Below are 14,996 nucleotides of genomic sequence, written 5' to 3' on the forward strand. Positions count from 1 at the left end.
AATAAATTTGAGTTGAGAAGAGGGTAGAATATCCGTGATTAAAAACGTACAGACAGCTGACTGAACATTTTAAAATGAAAATAGTTTAACCACATTTCAATTACTTTTTAAGTTGCATTTGAAATTGACTGCACATCTTTTAATCCTCCTGAATTCAGCTCCAACAACTCCTTTATCCCTTCTTTTGATAGGTAAATATGGCTCCACCTAGACATTAAAAGTAGATGTGGAGGGAACTATAGGAGTAAGTTCTTTCAGCACTGGATTCCCTTGACACGTGCTCTGCTCTCTTAACAGTCTGGACCGACACAGATAAAGAACCAGCAGAGAAAACAGTTATTATTTCCTTCTATTCTGCTTTCTATTTCCATTCCATCCTCATCTCTAAAACACAAAATAATTCTATTTCTTTTATTTTTAATCTTCTAGCCAAATTTGCTAATTAGATTGTAAGTTCTCAACCTTTGTAAGGTATCTTGATAAATATTGCATATGCAATATGCAAATATGGCAATATTAAACTTGAAGAGTCCATACAAGATGTCCCCTCTTCAAGACCAGGCTGGGTGAGGTTTTGGGCAACCTGGTCTAGTGGGAAGTGTCCCTGATAATAAAAGGAGGTTGGAAGTAAATCACCTTAAAGATACCTTCCAACCCAAAACATTCTATGATTTTAAGACTGCATTTTTTTGACTGAAGGATTCCTAGAGATTAAGGAATTAAAATTTCTTCATGCAAGTCATTACATTAAACTTATAGATTGTGTTCATTTATTTCTTTGCATTTACAAGGAAGCCAAATAGATGGTAAATTACATTTGTACCAAATTGTTATCAGCTGTTTAAAACAATCAATTAAAAAAACAAACCTCAAGCCAACATAAAAGATAAAAAGCAGGATGAAAATAGATTTGCAGTCTTCCAAATCCAAGTGAAGAAAATTATTCTGTACAGCAAGTATTGAGATCAATTGAAATCCTTTACTTCAATTATAATTAACAAGCCTCACAAGCACAAAGCGATTTAATTTCCTGTACCAAACCAAATGCTGTTTTCTGTCAGTAAAGGACTTTTCTCTTACAGAAAAATATGTTAATAATTCACTATCATTGTACATTCAAACAGTTAAGGTTCAATTAAAACTTCTAATGAAAATGGCATTAACTTATATGTACATTTAGAATATTTTAAGGAATGGCAATTTCTTTTTTTTTTAATATTCACGAGTAGGGTACTTTTCCCCTATTGTACAATTTTCTAATATTGCTAAGTTACAGAAATAAACCTATCCTTGCACTGTGTGAAAGGTACCTTCCTAAGGTACCTAATGGAGCTGTGTTCCTCCATCCCTCCCTAAAAACACGTACCAAAAAAAAAAAAAGAAACCAAGAAAATGCACACACAGCTCGTAAGACTGACTCCTTTCAAGAAATAACTACTCAGGCACGGCAAATGACAGGAGTGTACTGAGGTTTCTCTCTAGCTTGAAAGAGCAGAAAAATCAGCATATAAACCTGGCAAAATAACATGATTCAGATCTATGTCTCTTGCTACTCTACAGCATGAAACAAGGCTGTAAAACCAAAGTTACTACAACTCAGTTACAGCCAGAGAGATAGTTTCCAAACACACACACACACACACACACAAGTTCAAAAGAGAAGGAAAACAAGAAATCTACAAGAAAGTAGTAATTTCTTGTCTGATCCCAGGTATAATGAAGTCAATTGGAGTATACTGACAATAAATGTTTTCTCGGCATCACTTCTCAAATCATCAGCAGCACCACTGGCCTTTAACTATTATGTATCTTTAAATTTTCCCTAAGGAAAATTTAGGAGAATCGTCAATATAGCTATGTCACAGATAGGCAGAACAATTTCGCAGTACACATTAAAAAAATATCTAATATGTCTGCATTACAAATCCAATTATGAAATAGTCACTCCATTTACTTTTACAAGTAGATATTCACCACAATGTCATGTCAATTTTCCTACCCGAGTGGTTTATAATTTCTAGCACGGACTCTTTGTTCCTATCAGCACAATGAATACGCACAACAAATCACTTGGTGTTGTTTCCAGTGTGCCCATGCACACAAGAGAAAAAGACTGCTGCAAGTATATTGACTGTGATACAAAGACCTATACTGCTCTATATACATGCATAACCTTAGCCAAAGTTACCAGAAATTTTTGTGCACGGTTACATCCATACTGATGACTTGCTGGCTAGAAAGAGTCAAGAAGATAAGAGCAAGTTCATGAAGCAAGAAATTTTGTTTACACACAAAGGAGAAAAAAATATTACAAGAGGCATACTTTTCTCTCCGAGTGGAGAACAGAGGCAGACATATTTTCTCCGTTATTTAGTATGCTTGTTGTACATTTCCATTCTTCATCCAATTCATATAATGTGACAAAGAAAATAATTAACAAAATCAATTTACATATGCACCAGACCAAACAGCGGCCTGTTTGTTCCCATTTCAACTGCAGCTAACTTAGGGTCATGCTTTTGTGATTTTTGGTTTTCGGTATTCCACATCATAACATCATGTGGGGCACTGGGAGTTTAACTGTTAATGCTCAAGTTCTGGGTACCTGTCCAGAAGAGAAGAACTACATTCCCCAGGGGACTTTGCAGTCAGGGAGAGGAGATAGAACTCCTGGCAAGGTCACCTGATGGGCTCTTTTTCGTCTGCTCTTCATCAGCTCTCCTCCCGTCTCCCTGCTGCTCAACTGGACTGCGCATCTCACCTCAGCGTTGTGGTGAGGCCTATCCATCTTTCAGACATTCTTATTATATATTCTCATTATATATGATTTATTAGTTTCAATTCTAATTATATTGTATTATGGTGTGTTATCTTGCATTCCAATAATATATTTAGTAAATTAGTTTGTTCTCTCCTCAGATTGTTGCTGCTGTTTTTAATTATTTTGGGGTTCCCTGTTCCCTTTTCTGGAGGCATGGATTTTGCAAAATCCCTCCGCCCTGCTACTCACAGAACTGGGCCGAAGCAGCCCGTAAACCGTTGACACTTAGGAAAGGACAAATTTCAGAACTCTAATGGGAATTAAGTGAAAAAGTTATTTAGAAAAGAAAAATGTCTGGATTGAATGCAAATAGGTATCTATTACCTGTGTAGATCTTGTTTTTTATGTTGAATTACAAGAATTATGTACACCAAGAAACCAAGAAAATATGTAAATATGTTTTTAGTTGTAATGTATTTTTGGTATAAAATCCATAATCTATTTCCTTTCAGATTTTGCTGAAGGTTGGGGAAGATGGAATAGAAATCTTCTGCAAACCTCCAAGGAGCACTATTTCCCCAACATGCAAGATTTTTTTCTACCATGTATTTTTTGTCTTGCAAAATTCATTCTGAAATATCCACATGCACATCCCCACCCTATGGCCATTTCTCCTCCCACTACCCAAACAAAGCTGTTCTTTTTGATCTATTAATCCCACTGAAGTCCTGTTTATATTCAATTCCCTGTGTTGATGCTTATTCTAGAATCTAAAGCTCTTCAACGCAAGTCACACTCAGAGTCTACTACTGTAACATGTTTTAGGACAGCGTGTTTTCTTCAAAGGCAAATTCAGTTTCAGATGTTCCAAGTGGATGCCGAGATCCATTATCTCAGTGTGTCTCATACTCCTTCATTACTCATCAAGCTCCTTTGGAAGCCCAGTAGCATTTTAGTAGCACTCTTCAACATACGGTGCTAAGACAACCACAATATGCAATCTTTGATTTTACAACAAGACCTGTGAAGGATGGACTGATAGTTTTCTGGATACATTTTTATTCTTCTAACAGTATTTTCCATGGGAGTCAAAATGGATTCTTCAGAAAAAAAAATGCCCTTACAGGGCTCCATCATAAGGTTACCTCAGAAAGAACAATAAGCAAATTTGTTGCCAAAGATTAAAAGCTGTTTATTTCTAGTGTCTTCCAGATGCAAAACACTTTGTTAAATCATTGCAAGTGAAATTAGGAAGCTTGTTAGTGAAGCCTAATCTTTCATTAGCATTTTAAATTCCTGCAAAGGGAAAAAAATACATCTTACTGCCTGAATATTAACAGCTAGTATATTTCATATATATGTAAAAACTATATGAGAAGCTAGCTAAAAACAAAGTAAAACTTCTTGCTTTTTCAGAAATTCTTGGAGCTCACATGTTTTCTCTTTTTTGAGGCTTTTTATTAATCTTTCCCCTCAGTTGTTACATCTATCGTTCTTGCACAGAAGAAAAATTTACAGCTCTCCCCACTGCAAGATCTTCCAATTTTCCTTTGATATAGCTCTTAGTACTTACTATGAGTGAGTGAGTTTCTTCCACTGTACTTATCCAAAATTGGCAGATTTGGGTAACTGAAGTTGTATCATAGAGACAGTATATCAACATCAGTCTACAAGTTCACATACAAAGGGATAGGCAGAGAAGAAGAAGTACACATAAATGTTTTTAATAAGGTACTAAAAATCATTGCCATGATCTAATAGCAAGAAAATAAATTAGTTTCAGACAACCAACACTGAGCTGAATTTAATACTAAGACTTTTATCAAGCACATAAAGTAAGTGGTTACCCATCCTCATACAGAAACGAAAAATCAACAACTGAGAAGTTTTTTATTCGTGCAACTATGGACACTTAGGAAGAAGTTGAGATCACAGAAAGATCCAGGCAGACTTTTCCTGCACTGGAAATGTTTCAAAACATCCGAACAGCAGCATCCAGTGACTCTGCATCTGACAACTGCAGGCAAGATACATACCTTATTTTGTATTTTTTTACACTTCACACTGCTCATTGAAGAAAGGGGAAAGTTTTCAGCACAACAGTTATGTGTGAATGTTGCTGGTGGCATAAAGGGCAATACATCATCACTGAGTCAATTGCATGCTGTTTTTGCTGCTTTTATTTGGGAAGATGATCTCTGCTGAGACAGAGGTAAAACAAACACCTCAAACCAATTACAGAGCTAAGACAAATCTAAAGAGAGAGACTTTTGCGCTGTGCCCACCATGCCACTAAGCTGTAGAGAAATTATAAGTTACTCATTAGCTTCCAAATTTAGTAGGAGTTAATCAGCAAAGACTCCAGCTTCAGCAAACTGACTCAGATATTGCTAAGACAGTCTGAATTACAACAGAAGTTTAAAGAGGAGTTTCAGTCACAAATGAAACGTAACTGCTTCTTCCCTTCAGCTTCCTAACTTTCAGACTTTTGCTTGCAGTTTGAGATAATTATGTTTAACAAAAAAAAACACACAGGAACAGCATGAACTTGTATAACACCAGTTGCTATCTCCTGGAAGTATGAAGCATTGCACCCAAATGTGTAAACAACACAATATATCAACATCTTGCTCTATGAGCAGGCTTTATTTCAAGAGTTTTTTCAAAGAAACAACACCATAACACAAAGTACTGATAAGCTGGAGAGGCAGGCACTCACCATGCTAATTAACTCACCTATGGGGTTCTAGTTACAGCCCACATGCACATTCCCAAAATCTTTTCTCTCCCTTCCTACTCCTTTGTCTTATATTTTTCATTACGATCACACTCAGGAAGAAAATTATAAAGCTCAGCATGACACACGTGTCTTGCTGCAGCTAAAACTATTTGGAAATAACAAAAGACTGGATGTAAAGGTACTGATATAGAAGGGCTTTTGCCCTTCTAGAAACAGCAAAAGAAGTTAAACTATTGAAGATCATTTGAAGAAGAAAATGAATACTTTCTGCTTTTCTGGGTAAAAGTTTCAAGGACTCCCACAGCTCATTTGCAGCAAAGTTCAAATCCAATCCATGAAGTTTCCTCCAAACATGCAGGCTTTTTACTACAGCTGTACACAACCGTCATCTTCCTTTTGCACAGCCATGCAAACGTTACAACAAACAAAAATAGGTAACTTAATTTTACAAAAAAAAAATTTTGAAAACTGAAATAAACCTCAAAGAGAAAATCTAAAACCCAAGGCTGAAGAGCTCCTTTTTCTTTCTCCTGTATTAAAAGTATTTCTAATGCTTCCCTCCAAGAAATCATAGTCCACACAATTGTGCAAATTCATCTGTGCAGAGCTTATCACTAGAGGAGAGAATGAACGACAAAAATCTAAGCATTCTTACCTCTAAGTGTTTCCTTGTGATTGCTCTGGATTCCTTCCAAATGAAGGTGCAGGTAGCAGTTTTGTTGATAGATGCCAACTGCAGACCATGTGAATCAGCATGGGCACATCTCACATTGATTTATGAAGCACTGTGGAGTAGTAGAGCACGGCATCTGAAATACGAATTAAACTTTTTTTCAATATAACTTTCATTTCCTGTTTCAGGGATAATTGTCAACAACAGAATGTCCCTAATTATTACTTAATTAACATTAGTGACACTACTTTATTATCGTAACTTAAGCTTAATGTGGAAGATACAGGGTTGAAGGCAAAAGGCAGTTTAATTCATCCTGTAGATATGATATTTAGGAAAGAGCTCATGCAAAAACAGTAGCTTTCCAGAAAGGCAAGAGTCATTTGAGGCGTATCTCCCAACATACTTCATTAACATCTTCCCCAAAACCCTCCCCCCAAATAAAATAAATACATAAATGAGCCACACAGATAATTCTATGGGGACCTAAAGGAAAAGACTGGTCAAAAGTCTTAAGATGCTCTACAGAAAGTTTGAATTCTATTATAAGATTATTAAGTTGAGAATGCAGAAAACTAAAGATGAAAGTACTGCTTCACAGAATGAAGACTGTATTTTGCTTTTAGAACCTGGAGAGAATAATCTCTTCATCTTTGCCTCTTCAACCATGCCAAATTTCAAGACAGCCAAGAACTTCTTTTGGCATTAACCTTTAGCTTATGCACCAGCTACATTCACAATCAAAGGTAGCAGTTTCCTCATAGGCAATCTTGGCATAGCATGCCAAATACATGAATAGAATCCATAAACTTCAGCAGACAACTGCCCTCCTTATTGCAATGTGTGCAATGAATGTGCACAAGAACTTCTTTACAGTGAGGTGACGGAGCACTGGAACAGGCTGCCCAGGGAGGTGGTGGAGTCTCCTTCTCTGGAGATGTTCAAGTCTCGCCTGGACGCTGACCTGTGCGACCTGCTGTAGGGAACCTGCTTTGGCAGGGGGGTTGGTCTCGATTATCTCTAGAGGTCCCTTCCAATCCCTATGATTCTGTGATTGATCCGACATGAAACTACTGCATCATATTTCCAATATGCTGTAAGAAATCATCATATACTGATCAGGAATATACAACAGTTTCTGTTAGTGGTGACATGCAAAAGTACTTCTCTGTTATAATTGGGCTCAGTGATAACAGTAAAACAGAGAACACTTATTTGTCTTAATTTTGGTAATAGATACAACATCTCCTACTGAGCTGATTTTTCTCCAAATATGAGAAGTCCATCTATTTTTATGAACAGTTGAATACAACATGCTTCCACTAATTAAATCTATCATGTAGTGATGCAGTACTTTTGCCAGAATTCTGAAGATCATTAGCATAAAGCCATTTTAGTTATGTTTGAAAAGGGCACCTTTATCTCTGTTAACACAAGTTCATAGTATTACTTAGTTCTTTTCCAGACTTAAGAAGCAAATTCAGCTGATGTTTCTGCTCATTAAGGATCTCAGCTTAGCTCCCTGCTAGAACAGCTCAATTACAAGAGGGATCAAACACCTGAAATTACCTGTTATGTTTTGAAAAAAGAAAGTATATTTGGTTGTGTGTATAAGCAAAAGTCATTAAGGTAACTTTTTCTGAGCAGTATTACAAATTCTTTGAAAGTAAGAAAAAAACCAATGTAGGCTGACCTGAAGTTAAATGAAAGAGTTCTGAAGATGATCATGATTTTTCTGTTTATAATTACAAAATTAAACTGGCCAGAACAACCTCTTCTTGGAAGCAACAAAATGTATTTTGTCACTGGACCAACTCGCTTTATTTGGGCACTTCATAACAGATACTAAGCAATAGGTTAAGGTGGCAAAACAGAAGTTAAAGCCCAAAGGCAACCTCCAACTTGGTCAGATGGCATCAGTTCTAAAAGAAAACAGAATTGCTCTGCTATGTTGATCTTCCCACTGCTGCTTTAAGTAATTATTTGCTTTGCTGAACTATTTTCTAATACAGCATAACTAGCAATAGAAATCAGACTTTCTAATCTGCAACAGATCTATTCTTTCCTCAGTGCAGAGAAGTTTCTGATTTTATCCACTGATAATTCGCATTTTATGCAAGTGAAGTTATAGCTCTTACTTCTATAGTTGTTCAAAAAATTGTTGTCACTAGGTTCATGCCACATTTCTCTATTTAATTTAAAGGAAGAGTGCTCCGATAAATCTTAACAAACCCAAAAAGGCACATGAATTCAATGCATTTTCTTCCTCCTGTCCAGTTTCAAACCAAAGTCAATATTATGCCCAAAGAAGGCCTACAAATTCTGAGCTTTTGCCTAGTTGAAGCATCATTATGATTTAATAAGTTTCATAATCTCTCTCAGAACACAGACAAATGATACTGTACAAATCATTTGTCTTTGAATTTAATTTTACATCTAGAACATAATGGAATATTTAATATTTAGCAAGTCGGTTTCACAAAGTTACTTTATACTGCTCAAGTGGGAAAAAAGGCACATAAGGGCATAGTTGTATTGGATGACACAAGACTTTATGAATATATCCAATTTCACTCAGCAGCAGAAGTCCCCCTCCCACTCAAAAAAAAAAAATCCCAGACAAACAAAAGAACAGTAACAGTAACCAATAGTTAACTTATACTTAAGGGCTGCTCACTCAGAAGGGATTACTTGGAGGAGCCATGATGCTCCTAGCACACAAGGCAACGATGTAACCTGCTAGAACCCCACATCATGCTGTTGTAAACAGTAACATTTAACTAATTTGTCTAACCTGAAACTTCCAACGTCAAAACTGTTCTTAGTTTTGCCAAAAAAACCTAATTCTTTCAGTGCCTAACTGGAGACAAAATAGTCTACTAGAGAATAATCCTTTGTCAAATAGACAAGCAATACAATCCAAAAGGTAAGAGGCATGAGTCACGGTAATTCAACTTTAAGATTCTGCAATTCTTATCTAGACAAGCTTGTTTATTTGAGAGAAATGAGGGCTCCAAAATCCTGCCCACGAGGCATGGGGAAGGTCCTCCAACTACCAATGAATTTCTCTGTACTAAGAAAGGATATATTAGCACTGATGCTAATGCTTTACGCAGATTAAATGTGCATATAATTTTGTATGCAAAATAAAAATGTGAATCATCTTTTTCACTTCGTCAGCTAAACAAAACCACTTTTTTTTTTATTTTTATTTTTAATATAAAGCATTTGAATAGATTCTATCAGAACTGTACCCTTGAAAACACGCTCTAGCATAAGCACAAAGAATGGGAGGAGGACAAGAGAACAAGGAGAAAAACACACAAATCAACAATGTGCTTTTCTTCTACTTTGGAAGACTGTATTCAAACCATTGGTTGAGCAGCACTGGCCACATCCATCCATCAGTTAGATTAGCTATGATTGTACTCATGCAATACATTTTAGTCACTTTAGGCAATTAATATGTTGGTGCTTGGGGGTTTCAGAAGCCCTAGATTTCTGTTTCTGAATGAATTAAAATATCTGCAGAATGAAGTCATACTGGTGGGTGTAAATAACTAGTAAAGATATCACCTACATCCATTATCTATATGAACAATGGGAACCAATCTAGGCACCTAGATAGGAAGCTTGATTTTAAAAGGTATCTGTTTATTGCCATTCACAGTACTTTCCAGTGATCACTCATATATATATACACGTTTCCTTACCTAACTTTAAGAATTTTTATTTAATTCAGTGGTTTATGGGGCACCTTTCTGTGCATTAAAGCTTCCATTTTTATGAAGAAAATAAAAAGTGATCGTAAGTCATTGATGCTGCAACAGTATCAGAAATTCAGAACTGATGAAAAAAAAAAAAAAGACAGTTCTCCAAGATCACTGTATATCTAAAATTGTCTCCACAAATGGAAATTATCAAACGGTCAGACATAAAAAGCAGTAGTTCATAAATACTAATTAGCACCTTGCCAGTGATTGCATGATAACATTTACTGATGCATAATTGAATTCCAAAAAATTAAAAAACAGGGAGCGTGGGTAGATTTAATAATTCCTCCCACACTAATCAGAGTTTCTAACTATTTCTTCTAACAAGCACAGTTAGTTATTTTACTTTCTTCCTCTTCATTTGTGAATAACAATCGGTCCATGTTTTCAATATTTTTGTATTTAAAGCTAAGAGGGAAGGGGAACCACTGCAAATAGCATAGTAAAATAATTCCTAGTAATTCTAAATTTTAAATGTTGTACCTGTACACAAGTTTTTGCTTCATTACTTGACTCTTGTGGAAGGTGTCCCTGCCTATGGCAGGGTCTTGGATCAAGATGATCTTTAAGATTCCTTCCAACTCAAGCCATCCTATGATTCTGATACTATGATTTATTTTTCCTATGGATATTGATAGGAATCTTAAATCATCCTATTAAACTCTTCTTCCCTCAAATCTTCTTTCCAAACTGCACACTTGTTATTCGGCACGCTTTTCTTCTGTGCTGGGATACAGGTTAATAGCCATCATCCTCTCTCACAACAGTTGGGCTGTGAATAAGAACAGCTCATCAATCCTTTCACAGATCTGAGCAGGCAAAAACAAAAACAGAACTACACAGTCACTTCAGCTGAACTATTTTTCCAGAATATTTTGTTAGGGCAATGCTGCTACAGCATGAAAACCAAAGATCACAACAGGAAGGGACACAATCCTCTAGAGGCCATATAGAAACAAAACTGCTGCAACATTTGACAGAACACACAAAAACATGTAAGATTCCAATACAGCTGTCCCTGCAGTGGTGTTCAACCTTGGAGAGAAAGCTCTTAGACATTCTCTAAATATTTAGGAAAACAAAACAATACAGGAAACGAAAAAATGTACCAACACACTTCCAAGAATCATAGAATAATGTTCCCATTTGAGACTCAAAAACAATTACAAAAATAAAAATCACACAGATCCTTCCAAACAGCATTGCTTCCTGCAGTTCAGAAAACACCCCAAAAATGTTACAGGTTACACAGGTGTGAGAGGAGCATCACTTGAACCACAAAGCCTAGTACTGCTTTAGAAATCCAAACCCTACAGCAGGCATCTTTAACAGACCTGAACTAAAAGCTGCAGAAGTGCAGGGCTGAGAGGATATTCCTGTGCTCCAGCTGCATATTCCCCAGCAAGTACCAGTCAGCAATTTTACACTCCTCCAAAATATTTGGCACTAAAATTTTCCCAATTGCAGGAAACTGGAGCACAAAACATACGTGGGACCCATTTAAGAGCAACTAAAAGCCCGGTACATTCACTTTCTGAGGTATTTGTTCACCATACCCATAATCATCTCTGCAAGCTCTTGGGAAGATGCTGCTAGAAATTCTGGCTTGTGTCTCATATATGACAGGCAGGCTTTGCTATAAGTTAATTAAGAAAAGAGACTATGGAGCCCTCTAGCAGAAGGCACACAAATGGAAACCTTTCAAAAATCACTTTGGCTCTTTGGGGTTTGCATAAGAATTGTTGGACTGTAGTCGGAAACAGACATGTAGCAGCCTCTCTCCCACATAAGAATGGGCAGCACTCACATCAAGCAGTATATCTGTCCACTCATACCCTGCAGACACTCTAGCAAATCTGGATAAAATCCAGAAGTTACATTTTAAAAAGACAAAATCTCTCTTGCTTCACTTACAACGCTCAGAAATGGTAATACTGCATTCCAGATGTGCTATTCAAACAGTAAAGTAAAATCAGCTTAGCTGGCATTAAATACATTATAAAAACATAAAACTATTATGAAATTAATAATAAAGTCCTTTGAGGTATTGATTTTCCTTTGTTTTTAATCATTAACGTGCACCTGTGCTTCAGAAATTGTACTACACATAGAACACCACAAGCTGCATAATACATGCATACCTTGCATTTCACCTTCACAGAAAATTACATTAATACATCATTAATGTGACATCAGATTATCCTAGAAAATATAGCACTACACGTTAAACTCCAGTAAGGTATTCCCTACAAGGAGGACCACCAACACTGGTCCCAGTAACAAAGAGGATACAATAAAATCTGGAAACATAAAAAGTGCCACAGCTTCCAAATATTTGGAACTACGGGCCTTACAGACAGTACTGTGTGTGCAGGTGGTGAAACTGCTGGTGCACACCTGAAAAGGGGTTATAACAATTACTCGTCTCTCACATTTTCCCCTTCACATATTGCTTAAGATTTAGCTACTAAAAAAAAATAAAATAAAATGGCAGGAATAGGAAAGGAAGTGGAGGAAGAGAAGAAGGACGATAACCAAGCACATGAGGAGGAACAGTGACAGCTTCTGACATATTTCATTCTTTCATGAAGAAATACCATGCAGACTTTTCACAAACTGCTTGAGATCTTTAATTATGAAGAATTCTGGTTAAGTGAAAAAACAAACAAATACAATATGCTTGCTTCAGTGTTTTTATGCAGCCAGCTAAAAATAAGCTAGATAATTATATTTTTTTAATGCGTACACCATAATAAAAACAATTAAGAATCACAGAATGGGAGAAACAGATGGTTACTGTTTGGGGTTTATTGAAGTTTCTATAATTTCTACAAGCAGGCTAGCTGCTTATCTTGAAAACTCTTTGATTCCCTGGAAACACATCATCTTTCTGAAATTCTTTAATCTTGCACCATACTTTGAAAAGAAATAAAGCACCAAATAGTCAGGCCCAGAAAGCTTGAATTTCACATTGTTTGCTACAAAAATGTTAACAGAAATTGAATTTAAAATGGACACTTTTTTGTTCCAGTTAGATAAGTTGCTTGGGCAGAACTCTTAACATTACACAGCCCGGTAAATCTTGTAAAACCTGTAAATCTTTGATCTGCATGAATGACGATACCAGTGAATATGGCAGACATAAGCAAAAATACATGCTGCATATGACTTAGCAAAGTATTTTCAAACTGGAATGGAAGAGGGGGGCTATTTAATGTTGGGACTGCTTTCTGACAGTTTTAATTTACACATCAAAAGAGAAATGCACTCTAAGATTTTGTCACCGTAATGGTTTTGCTATTACATTAACTAGCAATTACTACACAATGCAGTGCAAGCTGACTAGGCTTTAAATGCCAAGTCCCAATTTCCAAACTTCCTTAGGCTGTTATTTTAGTGTCTTCCACACTTTGAAAGGAGAAAATTACCAAGATTACAATTGCACAAATTAATAATAGCTAAGAATGCCTCAAAAGTCTGTCTTCTACCCTCTATGTGAGGAAGCAGAAAAAAATATCAGTTGTCATTTACTATTTATTCAGTGTTTAAGAAGTAAAGCACAGGGGTGGAAGCTAAGAGGTGTTTTCCCCTCCTTCTGTGAAAGTACTGTATTACTCTGGGATAAAAGGTAATTTGTACATTGAGCAGCTAAACAATAGCACATCGCATTGGACCTGTGCTTCTGGCTGGGAAGGGTGCAGCCACACAACATATCTTCTGTACACTCAACGAATTCAAGAAATAGCAATCTCTCCCAAGAGCCTCTGTAATTTCAAGTTTGCAAACCCCTTGTCTTTGGGGCAGCAAGCAAAAGAGAACGCAGGTTTCTGCTTCCTATTCCATATTTAAGTGTGGGTAGTTATCATCAGATAGGATAGCAATACGTGCATTAATATTAATTAACCTTTCTTCAGATTTAGAAGTTCACTCTTCTCTTCATGGTTTATTATAAAGCTATACGTGTAAAGTCTTCAAGACCTTTAGACAGGGTAAACTTGTGATAAAACTTGTTCTTTGAGCTATAAATTCTGGATTTATTAGGAAGAGTGGAGAACTGCAAAAAAGCTGCAAATCTCTACTTGCTAGGAAACAGTTTTATCCTTTCATAAGGGAAATAACAACATCTGCTCTTATTTCTGGCTGTAGAGAAGAGTCAATCTTCCCTGAATTATTTCAAGTTCATTCATGTAATATTACAACCAAAGTAGTAAGGTTCGGGGTCTTTGCACAGAAAACTGAACAGCAGAATTACTTAAACCTTGTCTTCATCTACATTTCCATAGAGCCCTAAACCAAACCAAAGCATGCCCTTACCCAGCATACTGACTGTGCAACAGACTCTGAACCATCTGACCTTCTCACTGTGCCTGTTGAAGCAGGCAGCATTCTTCCCATCATTAAAAAAAATGTACAAAGGAGGTTCAATTGGCACTTTGCCTCCACCCCAATCCCCCTCCACATACTCTTCACCCTCTGTAGTGTCTATTAAGTCACAGCTGGAAGTGAGCAATCAGCATGAACACAGGAGTTACTCACAACCCTGAGCACATCAGGATCTAGACAGAAGTTTGGAAAGCCACAGAAAATTAAATTTAAAAATACCACACAGTCAAGCGGATTTCCCATCCATGTTAAGCTATTTCCAAACGTAGAATTTTTGTGACAAGGATAGAGATGATATATTTTTTTTCAATTGTTATTTTGGCTTTCCCTTTCAGTTAAAATTTGTTGCTCATCCAGTAGCAGCATCTATTCTGCCTGCATACCATGCTGGCCAAATTAATGAACAATTCAATTGCAAATATTCAGCTTTGATCCACTGACTAGCATTTCATGCAAAGGTGCAACATTATTCTGGCACAGGAGGATTCTTTCATATACTTTGATTTGCTCTTGTACGCAGTGGTTCAGATTTCTCACTGACTGCCAAACAAAATTTCAAAGGGTTGACATCAGTTTTTCATTGAGCACATTTTCCAGGCTACGTCTTACAGTTCTAGATTACCATATCTATACTTTTATTGCACTTTCAGATAAGTGAAGACTGTT

General features: G+C 36.5%; 1 long non-coding RNA gene across 2 annotated transcripts in view; it reads right to left on the reverse strand.

Annotated features, from left to right (window-relative positions):
* Positions 1 to 14,996, reverse strand: part of LOC125697402 (uncharacterized) — a 431,807-nt gene that overhangs the window by 235,140 nt on the left and 181,671 nt on the right. For both annotated transcript variants that reach the window (XR_007378778.1, XR_007378779.1), the window contains one exon: positions 6,157 to 6,310. This is a non-coding gene — a long non-coding RNA (uncharacterized LOC125697402). The remainder of the gene's footprint in view (positions 1 to 6,156; positions 6,311 to 14,996) is intronic.

Source organism: Lagopus muta, chromosome 9, assembly GCF_023343835.1.
Source record: "Lagopus muta isolate bLagMut1 chromosome 9, bLagMut1 primary, whole genome shotgun sequence".
Classification (NCBI taxonomy): domain Eukaryota; kingdom Metazoa; phylum Chordata; class Aves; order Galliformes; family Phasianidae; genus Lagopus; species Lagopus muta.